This window comes from Globicephala melas, chromosome 1 (assembly GCF_963455315.2).
Source record: "Globicephala melas chromosome 1, mGloMel1.2, whole genome shotgun sequence".
Classification (NCBI taxonomy): Eukaryota; Metazoa; Chordata; class Mammalia; order Artiodactyla; family Delphinidae; genus Globicephala; species Globicephala melas.
Window position 1 is genome coordinate 14,969,098 of NC_083314.1, and position 15,101 is coordinate 14,984,198.

At 37.0% G+C, this 15,101-nt stretch overlaps 1 protein-coding gene across 24 annotated transcripts in view; it reads right to left on the reverse strand.

Annotated features, from left to right (window-relative positions):
• The window catches only part of ESRRG (estrogen related receptor gamma), a 640,838-nt gene that overhangs the window by 197,826 nt on the left and 427,911 nt on the right, over nt 1-15,101 (reverse strand). The window lies entirely within an intron of this gene.

Consider the following 15,101-nt stretch of genomic DNA (forward strand, 5'->3'; position numbering starts at 1 on the left):
CCATAACTGCTATTAGAGGGCAGTACTTCAAGCAGCTAAGCCTTCCATAACTATAGCCGATTTGACGAAACTGTCAATAGCAAATTTCAGGAATAACCACTAAAAGGAGATTTACTTTTGAAATACATCATGTGTTACACAAAGGCTTTTATTAACATTTATTTATTTTTTGGTTCTAATTAAATCCTTCTGGGTAGTTCCTTGACAAATTATGAAATTTCTCTTTTAAATTTCCCGACAAATACTTGGGCACATAAGCTTTCTTTAACAGTTGATGCTCATGTCTTTAAAAAACACCTTCAGTGAAGATGCCAATCAAATAAAAATAAAATTAACATCCAGATTATGGATTTTCTGAGAGAAGATGAAAGAATACATCTGTAAAATGCTGAAAGGAGATGTTTAGACCAAGTACATGTTCATTTACTAAGTTTCCATTGCCATTTTATGGAAATAAACATACTCTAAACTCTTCCTATCAAAACAAATATACATTTTTTTCATGATCTTAAGAAAAGTAACTTATTACATATCCCAGGCAAAGCTGACACAGGTACATGATCTGATGAAATCGTATGAATGTAAATTATTCAAAGATAACATAAAGCTGGCCCTGTCCAGATGAGATCAGAGATGTTCTAACACCCGAACCTCAGAATACAAAAGGAGATAAAACAATGCTCAGGAAGCCTCATGCCTTAAGTCTTAAATAAGAACAAAACTTAAAAAACAAACAGCCACTCAGGGTGAATAAAAGCAATTAAAGCAATATGTAAAAAGCCTGTGTTCTTGTATAGATATTTAAATGTTTTTCTAAAACATTTCATTACTTTGTACATCGATGGAGCCTAAAATATCTATAAGCGTTCCCTGAAGTTGCCAATTAAACACTGTGTCAACTCCTGCTCTTGTAGTTAAACCACTGCCATCACCATGTACATGTTATTTCTAATTAATTCATGTCTCTCTCAACTTTGTCCTTCTTTGCCAGTCAAAAGAGTAGGCATTCAATCATCAGCCAACAGTATCCTAGTAACTCCAGGAGCAACAGATTACTTCCAGGAAAAGATAATTTAAAAAGTTACAAATTCTGGGAAAATATAATCTTGGGGAGGGGGCTTTATTTTTATAACGGTATGATGCAAAGCTGGGGGTGAATGCTGTATTGTTCAGTGTGGGGCTGGGGAGAGAGAGAGCTGGGCTGTGAGAGGAAGAACTGTGGAGCAGAAGAAGAAAGATTAGGGGAGAGGACAAACCAGGTATGGTCTAATGCTCCTGAATTTTATTTAATGCCTTTAAATTTTATGGAGTTACTTGGCTTACGACAAATAGCTCATTTTATTTGGCCCTGGAAAATGGATTCAAACGCAGATAAAAAGGAATCATCTCAAATACTTTTTGGAAAGTGACTGGTTATAAATAAATTTCCTTGAAATAAAAAGTGTTTTATTTGAACAACTATGAGTTGGGCTGCTGCTTATATTTTGAATGAGCAGTATGTTTCATTTTCATACATATTTCGCTCCAAATAGACATTGCTTATTTAAGTGAAGGCTAGAGCTTTACTGGCTCAAAGAAACAGCTCCATTAAATTTACTTTGCAACTGAATTGAGTCAAGTGGGATGGAGTAAAGAAACCCTAAAGAATCTAGTCTATTCTAGAACACAAACACCACATGCCTTTCTGGACAGATACAACCAGGGGAGCTATTCACAAACACGGTCTTTTTTTTCATGGCTCCGTCATAAGCTTGTCCCTTAAAACATAAAGAGGTTAGATGTAATACATAACATTATCCATGTATCTGTAAGAATCTATACAGTAAAAATGAGGGGAGTGCATAAAAAAATCATAAATTAATTTAAATGAAGCTCCTACCCCCTACCCCCAAATTATATTACCCCCTAAATGATTCTCAGGAAAGAAAACAGGAAGTTTGTTTCAGTCTGGATACTACTAATGCCATTCATAGTTCTAAATCTTCACTTAGGATTTAGAAATCATTTTCATACAGACTAGCTCTTCCTAGATTTCAATGACAATTTCAGCCTGGTAAGTTTATCTTGTTAGATACCAGGAAGTCTTTTAAAACCATTTCCTTAAAACTTTGCTTATTTCAGTATAAATGGCTTATTTAAGTCCGGTTTACAATTTCTTTAAGTATTCAGTTTTTGCATTCATCAGGTAATTCCTAGAGGACATGCCTGTCCATATGGTTTATCTAGACCCAAAACACACAAAATCCTACAAAGATTTCTACGATTGAGGGCTTTCATTTCATATTTAGGATATATTAATGGATATGTTGAATTCCATAACAGGGTTTTGTATACAGCAACTAACCAAAATATTTTTGACCGCCCACCTATACAAATAAAATTAACCTAAATTTTTTTCTACTTGTTTTTATCTAGTAGAAAAAAAAGAACCCAATATGTATAAATCACAATTCACTAAAAAGTCAAATGCATTATCCCCGCCTGCCCCCGCCCACCACGAACAAAATCAACAGTTTCAGAAAGGACATAGAGTTGTTTTATTTCTGTTAAATCAATGCCTAAAAATATTACATTTTATCAGTTTCACTTATCCTGTCAAGTCCCCAAAGGTTCCCTACCCGAAGCTGGCCATATTTTCAGTGCAAAACAGGCTGAGCACTGCTATCCAAATCTAGATAAAATTCATGGGTTTGTAATCTGCACAATGATCTATATATACATCTCTATCTCTATGCAAATCAAATGCTTTTCTGCGTTCCTTTGAGCATTCCAAAGCACCCAGGGCTAAGGGAGCATGAGGTTTTTGCAGATTCTTCCCCTGCCCCTCCTTTCCTTTCCCTCTATGGATTTACACTAGCTACCTAAATAATTCACACTGCCTGCTTTTCAGCCCGAATGTTCCTCGGAAGAGGCCTACAATGAGCTACTGCAGTCACCAGATGGACTCATGGATGCAGCAGGTGAGGCAGTTGGCAGGACGCCCTGTCTGATGCTGCTTGCTTCGGCACGGGCCGCCTTTCTTTCCAGGTACATTATCATCCTCTGAACACTGAGCGGTGTGCAGTTTGGGGGTGGGGTGGAAGTGGGGCACTGGCAAGCCCTCTACAAGCATTCCTAGAGGAACCGTAAATTACCAGCTGCCCTCCTCCCTGCCCCTCCACCTCCAGCAACCCCGGATACTTTACGCTGTTGCTTTGTTAGTGGGTTTTTGAAGACTACCGTGAAGCTTTGGCAGTGCATTTTGGCCCTATGCATAAAGAAGGACGCGTCCGTTTGAAAATTCCACCTCGGCTTAATAGAAAGTGACGAAAAGAGGATTCAAGGGGATGGATACCGGAAAAGTCAGGAAAACTAGGAGGGAGAAATGTATTCTCATAGATACTTTGCAAAAAAACACAAATGAAGGGAAAACACAGGTGAGATGATTCAGCTCATGTCTGCAATGCATTTGTATAAAGGTAAGCTGCCCTTTGCATCTTGTGAGTGGAGAGAAAAACTGCATTTTTCTAGCTTTTCAGTGTTGCAGAAAATATCCCCTGTGCCCAAGTTTGAGACAGTTCTTTGTCTCATATTTCTAGTGTCATTTCCAAAAAGCGCAGCATTTCCCTTCCGAAGTTCATAATTCTATAGGACTGGAAGACAAAAACTGCAATGCATATCACTTGAAATTGGAAGTTTGCAACCTCACGGGGCCAAGCTATCATGAGACGATCACTCGGTAACATGTCGTATAAATTTTAATTGAGTATAAACACTTGACAAAAATTCTCCTGAGTTATTTCTGGCATATTCAGATTGGTAATGGTACCATGACACCATGATTTTAATCTTTCTATAAACTTAACTGATGCCAATATAAATCTTATTACCTAACTTCACTGATCATCTAATTATAAACATCCAAAACTGCGACAGAGCATCATTTTAATGACCTGAAGCAAACCAAGCTGTATCTTACAAAAAATAAATAAATAAAACACTTGAATAAAATGCATTCACTGAAAAGAGGCTGCAAAGACAGAAAACGGCTTTGAATTCCATCATCGAGTCCTCGGGCAAATTGAAATCCCAGGCTTTGGGGAAGAGCATTGGGTAGTTTTGCAGGACTGTTGGACAAAGACAGTAGCTATGAGGTTATCTCAAGATTAAGGGCAAGGTTTCCTTAGAAAAATTACCTTTCAATAGTCATTTACTTTGATTAGAATGAATTTACTAATGCACACCTTTCCCTCAAAGTCAAACTACACTAACCTTCTAGAGTTCACATACATCCCCCTTCCTTTTCCTACGACCTCGGAAATATCTTTTCTTACCTGATCTTTTAAAGCATTTTCCCCCTTTCATTTCCAGTCTAAGAAACAAACCACACACAAGTCATTTAGAGCATTTTAAGATGTAATGGCCACTTCCGGGATCAAATCTTCAAAGGCTTCACAAGGAAGCAGGCAGGACCAGACTTGACTGCTCTAAGACCCCCAATCACACTTTTGCAATATTTGGCATCTAAATGTACCATTTCTAATTGTGTTCTTGGGGGCTTAACTTCCTGTCAGCTCTAGAAGGCCAAAATCAGAAAATCAGAATGGAAGCTCCAACTTGCTTAAGTTTTATGTAAAACCTCTGCTACCTAAATTCCTGAAATCATTTCCTGAAGGTTGACCCAAGTATAAATTGAAAAGTATATAAAGTCCCATTTTAGAGTGTTTTTTTAATGCACTCAAGATCATTTTATATTTTTATCATTTATTTCAGGATCTTCGTGCCCAGGACAGGGCCTGCACACAAATATTTTGGAATGAATGATCAAGAAAATGCAGTTTAATGCACTAAATATTGATTACTTTAATGATTTAAAAAATTGCAGAGGAATGCATGTAATCATGTTGATGCAACGTGAGAAGTTACTATAAGTAATCAATTGGACGCCAGAGAGTTGGTTATAAAAAATTCACTTCAAAAATCAATTTTAAACTGGTATCTTCTAAACTTGATTTCATTAACTCTCATTAAGCTATTTGCCCACAACCCAATTAATGTATATAACCAAAGGTACTTAATACTACTAAACAGAAGGGACTGGACATTTCTTAGAAACATATTAAAAGGCAAACGGTAATAAATGAACATTTAAAGATAGTAACTGTAAAATTAAATATAATTTTTAGCATTTATATATTTTATAATGATGTAGATGTGTGTTCAGATTGCCACAGTTAAACTGGCAGGCAAGATTACTTCTAAAAAAAAAAAAGATTACTTCTAAAATAAAAGTAGTAGCAAAGTCTCAGCTAAAAAAAACCTGCCATTTAAAAAATTAAAAAAGAGTAAAGTATAAGCAAAGGGTGAAGGAATGAGTGGGTAATTACAGTTTAAGCCCTGGATATAAAAGACAATACAGGTAATATATGGTATAAGATGCTGCTGAAAATGAATGATAATTAGAATTTTGATTTCTGACATTGCAAAATTATGCTTTTAGAAAGTCTATATGATATTCTCAAACACATCCACCTTATATAAATATCTATATTTGAACATACTTCTGGAGTATCAGAAATTAGTGTCATACTATTATATACATACACAAAAAACCCTACATTTGCTTTGCCTGTGTTTAAAGAAGAGTTAGTACCTGTGTGTGTCTGTATTTGTGTGTATGTGTGTGTGTGTGTGTGTGTGTGTGTAAAATACAATTTCTGTAACTGATTTAATTGTTATTTCCTTTATTTCAGATGTCTTTCTGGATGTGACTGTCTTAAAGTTTCAAAATGCAAGTTAGTCTAAACCTAATAGAGAAAACATAGATATCTAAATTTTAGCCTGATATACAGTATATACTAGAATTAGCATAATTTAAAGAAAAACATATTTAGAGGCAACCTTTCTCTTTCCTAAACGACATATCAATAAAGTGATTCAAATGCCATAAATTCAATGCAATGACCAATTGGTTAAACTCATGCAGTCCCCTATGTTAACTATGATCTTTTTTTTGCCAGCTTTCTTGCCCCTATGTAGGTAGTGCTGATTGAAAAAAAAAAAAAATTGTGGGCATAGTGGTTATAATCTCTAATGAAATTACTTATTTTATTTATTTGTGGTTTACCTACCTAGGTGAAAGTATACAATGAGTCACATAATTAAACACACAAAAAAATCTTAGAATAAACCAACCAACAATATTTTTAAAAGGTGGGAAATACAGCACCCTGAATGACTATCGACTTTAAATTTGAAGTAAAGGCAGTATGTTTGCAAAATTCACCTGTAACCCTGGTTCAAGATTTACCCAGACCACTTTTGTTCTGTTTTGTTTTCCTCTCTGAAAGTCTGAGAAGAAGTGTCAACATAAGTTTTGCGTTTACAGTTTAAAAACAGAGAGAGAGAGAGAGAGAGAGAGAGGGAGAGAATGAGCCCTGGAACCCTAGCATGCCTCCTGGGCACCTAAACAGAATTATTTGCATAGCCCTTGAACACTGTTTAGAAAACAAAGAATGGACAGGACCAGAGTGGCTTCTATCTCCCAGTCCTGCCGTCCTTTTTCAAAGCAAGGCAGGGGTTCTGTTTTTAGTACACACTTTGGTTCAGCGTTAATCCTGTTTTATGTTGTTCACACCTGCTGCTGACTAGCAGCCTGCTGATGGGTCGGGGCTCACGCTGCTCAGACAAATCCCACTAAACTGAGAAGCCGGACAAAAGCTACTGGACAGAGCTGGAAACAAAGCCTGATCAGGGTCGTGAATACTGGAGAAGCAGACCCCACCAAAATCTCTCCTCTCATTTGCAGACAAGCCTCCGATGTCCCCAATTTCCCACCCAACAGTAAATGCAACCGACTGCTCTTTTTTGAAAGCCTGAACCCCATTGGCTTATTTATATTCCTTGGCTTTTTATGTCTTTTGGTAAAATGAGTGCCAATACAGTAAAAAAAAAAAAGAAAGAAAGAAAGAAAAAAAGGTTGCTAGAATCAGATGATTCTAGCCACTCTGTGTCCTTACCAAAAGAATCTGTATCTGAAACAAACCTCATTATTAATTTAAAATATCCTATAGCTCCACCTCTCTATTCATAGAATCCTACATCCAAAATGAACAGAGATAGAAAATATATATTCTGCCATCAGTGGCCACCGGGTGACCAGGACAGTGACTTGTATGCTAAGACGGCTCTCCCCCGTCCCCTTCCTGCACTGCATGTGCCTAATAGCACACATCAAAAGGAATGAATTCTTTTTTGATCTTAGTACCAGCGATAAATCAAATTCAGTGACACAGACAGGGGGGAAATGCACCACTAAGGGAAAACTCCAAGACTGACAGTGGGACCAGTCGGAGGCATTCGCTCAATCAAGTTCCAGTAAACGAGGCCCACCCTCCCTCTCTCGGAAACAAGATGTAAGCTGTCATATGCTTACCCAGAGTGAGAAAAACTTACCCGGTCCTGATGTGACCCTAAGTCAAGATGAACTTTCTGCTGACATTTCCAGCGGTGGCCTCGGAGCCCCTCCCTCCCACCTAAAGAGTCAATTTCCTTCCTTTCTGGGAGCCGGATTCTTCCCGCTGGTGGGCACCGAGAGCTCCTACTGGCCAGCACAGCCTGGCTCCAAGATGAGCTGCACATCTGGGGGGGTCAAATGAAGACTCTGGGATCATTTTATTACATCTCCTGAAGCACCTTTCCTGCCTGCCACAGCCAATAAAGCATCATGGGCTCCACTGCCGACACTCGGGGAGCTGCACATCTGCCTAACCCACAACGGGGCATAAATTTAATGGAGCACAGTTTTAATACTTCTCTGGGGAGAAGCACGCAAAGCGCTAACTAGCCAACTAACGTTCTGTTAATGAATGGATGCGGGGATGCCATAGTTGAGGTGTTGGCATCTTCTTCCCAATTTGCTTTCCAACTATTTACCCTGAGCAACGTGCTGTTTCGGAGGGTCAGTCCTCGAGCCCAACTCAGTTGTTTGTGCCATACTCTCCCTCAGCAGGTGAGAAATTTACAGGGATGCTCAGAAGCAGCTTGGCTACAACAGGTGAGAAGCCAGATAAACGCACACTTTTTCAGTGTGTCTAAGACTGTGTTCTTGGGAACTCTCTACCGGTGTTAAAGAAAAAAGTAGTTGTCAAAAAATGATACTGTAATATACTGGCTATAATTGCAGACAGAATTCATGTGTCTTTCATAATTGGAAACAGCCCACCCTAAAATTAAAAATATAGTTTTTGCTTTCAATTTGTTTATGGGATATGGACAGTATAGGAATAAATTCCATTATTATGTGGAATCACACAAAATTGCTTATAGTTGACCATTCCCTGACCTAGAAAAATGGCCATTTCATGTGGTTCAACCTAATTTAATTAGAATCCTAGTATCTCACTTTCATGCAAAAAAGCCTGAAGTTTTGTCGGGGCATTTCATAACTCCAAACTTGACTTTCCTCCTCATTTTCTCTCAGAAAGCCACCTCAGATTCATTTTGGGTTTTTTTAAACCCACTATCAAAATGAGAAAATTTATCGAAGTATATTTCAAGACTTGAGCCTGTTAAGATTTGGGGCACACAGCCCTAGCTGTCAACATTTCACTGAAAATCAAGTTTTGCACGTTAGACCATCCACTCATTCAATGGAGTGTTCACTCTAAGGCTTGCCTTTTTGAGAAGCAACGTGGCAATCCCACATAACAAAAGAGCAAACGCTTCATCCCAAGGGCCAAGACTACACATTGATGGAATAGGATGGAAAATCTCATCCTTGAGGTCCCTCGCTAAAGGACTAGAATCACGGATGATCTTTTTTTCCCCCAGCGACTTTGTAAGTTTGCTCAAGATAGAAAGATTTCAGTGTATCAGCGGCAGTGGCAGCTCTCAGATCAGATGATATTTAGTGTTTTGCATGTAGTATTGGCGATGTGATGAATACCCTCAGATAGGATGGGGAAAAAAGGAGCCTGGGCTGTGCAATTGATCAAAGTGTGCTACCTGCCGCGGCCTCCCTGTGCTGCTCCTAAGTTTGCCCACTTCTGAAGAAAGTGAAGACCACCTTAGTTGGAGGATAGTGCTTTCCTCAGGCAGGAATTTTCATTTCAGTTTGAATCTTAAACCATTACATTGCCAGTGATGCATTTTTATGTTGACAACTGACATCTTCGTAAAAGAATGAAACCTCTGAGCGACGGCTCAAAAGCATGAAGGTTGCCTGCAGTAAGTACTTAAATTATTTTACATCTTAAATGGAGCCCAGTTGTTTTGAGTTAAAATTTAATAAACCTTAAACAGATGACCTTTCTTGCACAGAAAGGCCCAGAGTTGCAAAAACGAACTTTCCAATGAAATATATTTTAAGGAACTAGTGCTGAACAAAAGGCTAGTTAAAGCTGAATGCTTTGTCAATTTATCAGCTTGTGAACATTCTGTTCCTGGATTCCCCACCGCTGCTGGATGTATAGAACGGTGGTGCCTTGCTTAATCAAATACTATTGATTCGAGTGTGTCACAGTGATCTCATGGAGAGTAATCAATAGTAATCCAAAATCAATCAATCTGCTCTTGCACTACCATTTATCAAATCTGAATACGCCAAATTATTTGTAGGCATCAAATTACAAAGAAGAGAAAAGGGGAAAGCCAGGGAAAGTTCATGGTTTATACTGAAGCGCAAAACCAATCTGTCTCTTTTTTAAGGGGAGGTGCTTTAAAATGGACAACTACTTGGCCAAATGCATTTATCTTCTCATTAACCTATCCTAAATTTATAATGAATCTCATTCCATTCCTGGGGAAAAAAAGTAAGATTTCTTGTATAGGAGTTGGCTGCTTCAGCACAAGTGATAGAAACGTAAAGATGCCCCAACTTACATAGTAGGTCACACCAGCATTTTCCAAGTCTGATAAGCTAAGTTTCAAATGCCTGTCACCCATCTGCTGGTAAACAAGGAGACTCAACTGGCACAGGACATAACTGCATCTTCGAACATCAGAAATGATGGTTAATGGAATTGGAAGGGAAAAAGAAATAATTTCTCCAGAGAACGTACACATAGATGCACCTGCTTATCGGAGAAGCTGCTGCTGATGCTGAGGGTTCCTTTATCAACAGATTCACCTGTAATTTCGTCCAGGTAATAAATCCTTCTATTCATTATAGCATGCTCAAAAGCACCCCTACTATTTAACTTGAAGGAAAAAAGGCACAGAGTGTCTAAAACATTTACTTTCGCTAATGTAAAAGTGTTGGCGTTTTACTTCATTCCCGATAAGCTGGTGCCAGTAGAAGTGATTATCCTTTTCTTATTCAAAGCCTATCAGCATTTCGAAAAGCTCTCTCCATCTTATCAGGTGTATGAACAGCACAGTTACTGAAAACAGTTTCTACGGCTCCTCTCTCTTTCTGCCAAGCTATCTGATAAACCCCCAACTAACTAACTGTATTTACACACAATCAAACAGAAGTTGTATCTTCCGCACGCTGTCGCCAGATTCCAGTTTGCTATAGGTTTTTCTGCTGTGACATTAACTTAACAAAAATGTCAGTAGCAGTACCCCAAACTGACAACAATCAAGAAAACACTATAAAAGCACTCAACTAGAATGCACGACAAACAGAGACGAAAGAAAAACAAATATGAAAAGTTCAAGGCAATCTCTTTGGAATTCGGGGTGGGTTGGGGGAATAAAGTGTACTGTGTATGCAAATCGGCATGAATATCACGCACTTACCTTTCACTAAAGTAAATGATCCTTTAGCAAAACAGATGAATAGAAAAACAGCAATTTTAAAAGAAAACGCTGCTGGGATGGAGGGGGTTCAGGAAAGTTTTTAAGAACTGAACGGGCACTTCCCCATATTTCAGGTTATTTCAATGTGGGGCAGAGAGGTTCTATAATGTAAGCAAAGTAAGACAACAGACAGTATCACCGAACTTACCCCATACACTGAAGACATGACAGAAAGCAAAGCTGTGACATATGGTGACCACATTCTCAGGATAGATTTTCCAATCATTAAAACCCTCATAAATGCTTTAGACATTAAAGTTTTGTTCACTATAAGGAAATTAAAAAATACAAAAATACAATTTGAGTGTTTAACCTCATCATTTTTCTCATTCTTTAGACTTAACCAACTGAACAGTTCCATATAAAGGTATGAAAAAAGAATCATCCTCCAGACTAACATAAGTGGATGATCTGCTCTCCATTTCTGTCTGGTACAAAACGCTTACCCTAGTTCACGGTTCATACAAATTGAGAGACGTCCCTAATCATTTCTGGGTAGCTCTTTGGAGCATGAAAGACAACAGTGATATTTCTAGAACATAAGAGAAATATGAACTTTACTTCAACAACTGAATAATAAATTCCTGACCCTAGGAAAGAATCTCTGCTTGGGCTTCTGTGCATAAATTGCCCATTTGTTCCTCACCTCCCTTTGCTGAATGGCTAAGAGAGAACAGAAAGAGGCAGCCACATGCTCCCACCTGAGCCCAACCCCTGATTCTGTCTAGACTCCAGGAACAGAATGAGCCTTTCCTTAGATGAGGAGGGCAATAAGATGAATTAGCCAAGTGTGTAGTTCAGTACAATTCAGCTGATGGTTGCCTTTCCATCTGTGACACTATGATCCCATGACTGATGAGGCAGGTCTCATTTAAGTCTGTGGATAAAAGGGATGCTTCTGTCATTTCATAGGACCCAGAACCAACTGTATACAATCACTTTCTCCTATATATCTTTCCCTTTCTTTGGCCATGAATAGTTGGTTACGGGCATGATATTCTTCCTCAAAATATCTGATCTGTTTTAATAGATTAATGGCTGTGAAGAAAGCATTGTTAGAGTATTCTTTCATTTATGGAAAAAATGAATACAATTTAACATGGCCATCTTACATTTGTGGAGAAGTGAAAGTACTATAATAATTTGGAATTATGGAGGGCAAAGGGCCATTGATTGAACAACCTCACATTTGAATTTTTCTCTTAAGTACCTTAGTCTCTATAATTTTTTATATGACTCACTAGTTTTGCTCACTCTGAACATCATTTTAGATATTCTTTTCAAAGCAAAAGAAATTCTTATAAGTATGAACTGTAACAACATTTTAACTGCCTTGAAAAGGACACCTTTTCAAACATTTTTACTCATATTGTATTAAAAAGAAAGTAAATGTATTTATTTAACGAGTCCTTTGTTTAAATTCTCAAAAGCACCTTAAATGAGTAAAATCTTCCTAGAGCAGATGAAAAAGGAATTATCACATACAAAGATACCATGCTGATCATGGAGGAGAAAAAAAGAATTCAGTATGCTTCTGCCTATTTTCTGTGCCTAAGTTCTTGATTTACTTTTTTAAATTTCATTTTTTTTTTTTGCCTATTGAATAAGCCAGATAAAAAGAAAGAACAAGATTTTTTTTTTCTTTCTCAGAAAATGTATGCAAAGTGCAACAAAAAAGAAATGTCCCTTGTTTAAAGTGGACTGGCAAGGCTGCTGCTTCTGACTCTCCACTTGTTCAAAGTCTTTACATACATCACACGTAAGAGCAACCAAGACTCACCACTTCAGACTTTTTAAAAAAGTAAATCCCATTATAATCCCATTACTTCCAAGGCAGTAAAAAGATTTGAACAAGCTTCAGTTATACTCTTTTTTAAAAACAAAACTCATTACTGACTGCGCTTTCTGTATTCCCACAGCTAGAGTTTTAAAGAGAAGTAAACAAACACGCTGGTTTTCACTGCACTTCTACTAGCCATCAATCTCTAATACAATATGAGAATTTATTGGTAGCTTCCCTTTTATTTAGTACCATCTTAAGCAACTGTTTGCGGAGGTGTAAGAGGAAGCAAAGTTAAATTGATATGTCTCTGATATGCCTGACAGCCCTTAGTGTGGCTGATATTAATTTGTTTTCTTTGGCTAGGTAAGTGCTGCGAGAGCATATCATACGTAATGTGTACTTCCAATCAAAATGATGAAAAGTATATGTGCAATTTTGTTTCACTCAAAGCAAGATGAGAAGGCCAGAGGAATGTATGTGACAGAGACTGCCTTCCATCATCAAAATATAAATTTGCTTCCGAGTTCGTTTTTTACAACGTAATCTGATCTTAGGTAGGCTCTCCGTGAGTTTAACACTTTAAACAACTCTTTTAATAGATTTTAAATGCCCAAAGCCAGTGTTTTTATTTACGATATTGTGTGAAAGAATTCCATATAGCCAGAGGCTGCATTTCTAATGGCTAGTGTTGCGTGCTATGTATTTATATTCAAATGCACACATAGATCTATGCCAGTATATGGAAATGGACTTTAATTGGCCAGTGAGAAGCCAATTTATTTAAAACTGTACTTTTTCTTTTATTGCTTTGCCTTAGTGAGTTATCTTCCAAATATACGTGTATTGCCATCAATGAAAATGGCAAAATATTTGAAAAATCAAAACATAAAAAGCAAGTTCCCTCCAAATGTTTAAAAATTTTTTAAAACAATTAAAAGGGGGGGATGCAATGGTACACATACACAGCACACACACAATCTAAACCTTCTCAAGCTGATGGTTTTGTATAATTGATTAGAAAATACATTTGGAAAATACTGAGAAATAGTGTCCAAATCAGAGGAGAAGAAACATCTGGCACTTCTGTAAAGAAAAACATAGAGAGGAAGGATGTGTTTGTTATAATTGAACGGAAATTATTCTTATTAGCTAGGTTTCCCAGACTTCGAAAGTAGAAGTCTAAAATGAACTTGAAACAAGAATAAGATGCCAGGTAAATCCTTCAAAAGGCAGAAGGCTGTCACTTGACACCCTCAGATAATAAAGGAGCTAACTTTCAGCAGACGGATTGGCATAAAGAAACAGCAGGATTTTTTTAAAAACGAGAAACATTAAATTTGTTAAAGTACTATACAAACAAATAAGGGCAGGAAATGAATCTAGGAATTTAAACAAAATATGAATTAGAACAAGAATTTGAATAGAAAGAGCATTTGGATAAGTGGTTCCTCTCAACACTCATTCAGATTTACTAATCAAAATCACAGACCTTCAAACTTACCTCTTAGAATAAAATTCAGAAATCTATGATGTACTTTATATGGATATAAGACTTATTAATTTTCTTTATGTGCTTTTAGCAAAAAAAAAAGAAAATGACATTTATGTAGTGAGGATAAGTGAAATTTATATTTTGCATTTATTTAAAAGTATCATGTTTACATTTAGATATATTTGTCAGGCCCAACTGTATAAGAAAACAGTGTAGCCAAGAGCTTATTCAAAACTGTTTCTTGGATATGGGCCCAAACCATTAAATTATGTATTTAATACTAGTGGCTTATTTCCTATTTTACAAATTATTTATGATTTCTAGATATTGAATTTTTAAATGATAATAATTAACAATTTATAAAATCAGAAACAAATTAATGTATTAGGTTACCTGTTACCTGTCTGTTACATAGTAGTTAAACCAATTTAATTTAAAATCAGACTTGGTAAATACCTGAAATACTAATTCCAGGTTAAAATTATGCCTGGCAAATTTAACTGGACACTTACTGGTTAGAAAACTACTTGAGATCCACTTTATTATATAAATCTACATGAACACTCTCAGCAGCATACCTATATTCTACATACATACCTCTTCCCGTGTATATATATATGTATTTCACATGCATACTATACATGCACACAAAGGCACACACGTGTGTGTGGTATAGTCTATTGACTGCTTTGGATTTTAAAGTAGCGTATGTGTATCTTTATTTATAATGGTATAGACCGTGGACATCCATATACACATGGCTATGAAAACAATAATCAACAGCAAAACATACAAAATGCAGTAAGAAAAAATGTCAAGCAGCAGAGATGCTGGATGTCATCCCTGGACTATCAAATACACACATAAGTATGATTGGAGAAAAAGAACCTAAATATTTCACTGTCAGAGAATGTAGAAAACAGCAATTCACTTCTACCTCATGTGCTTTAGGACAATGACAATTTAATACAAGGCCAGTGGATGTAAAAGAGATAAAAACTGAACAAACTGGGCCAGGGTAATCAAAGATTTTCTCCAGAGAGC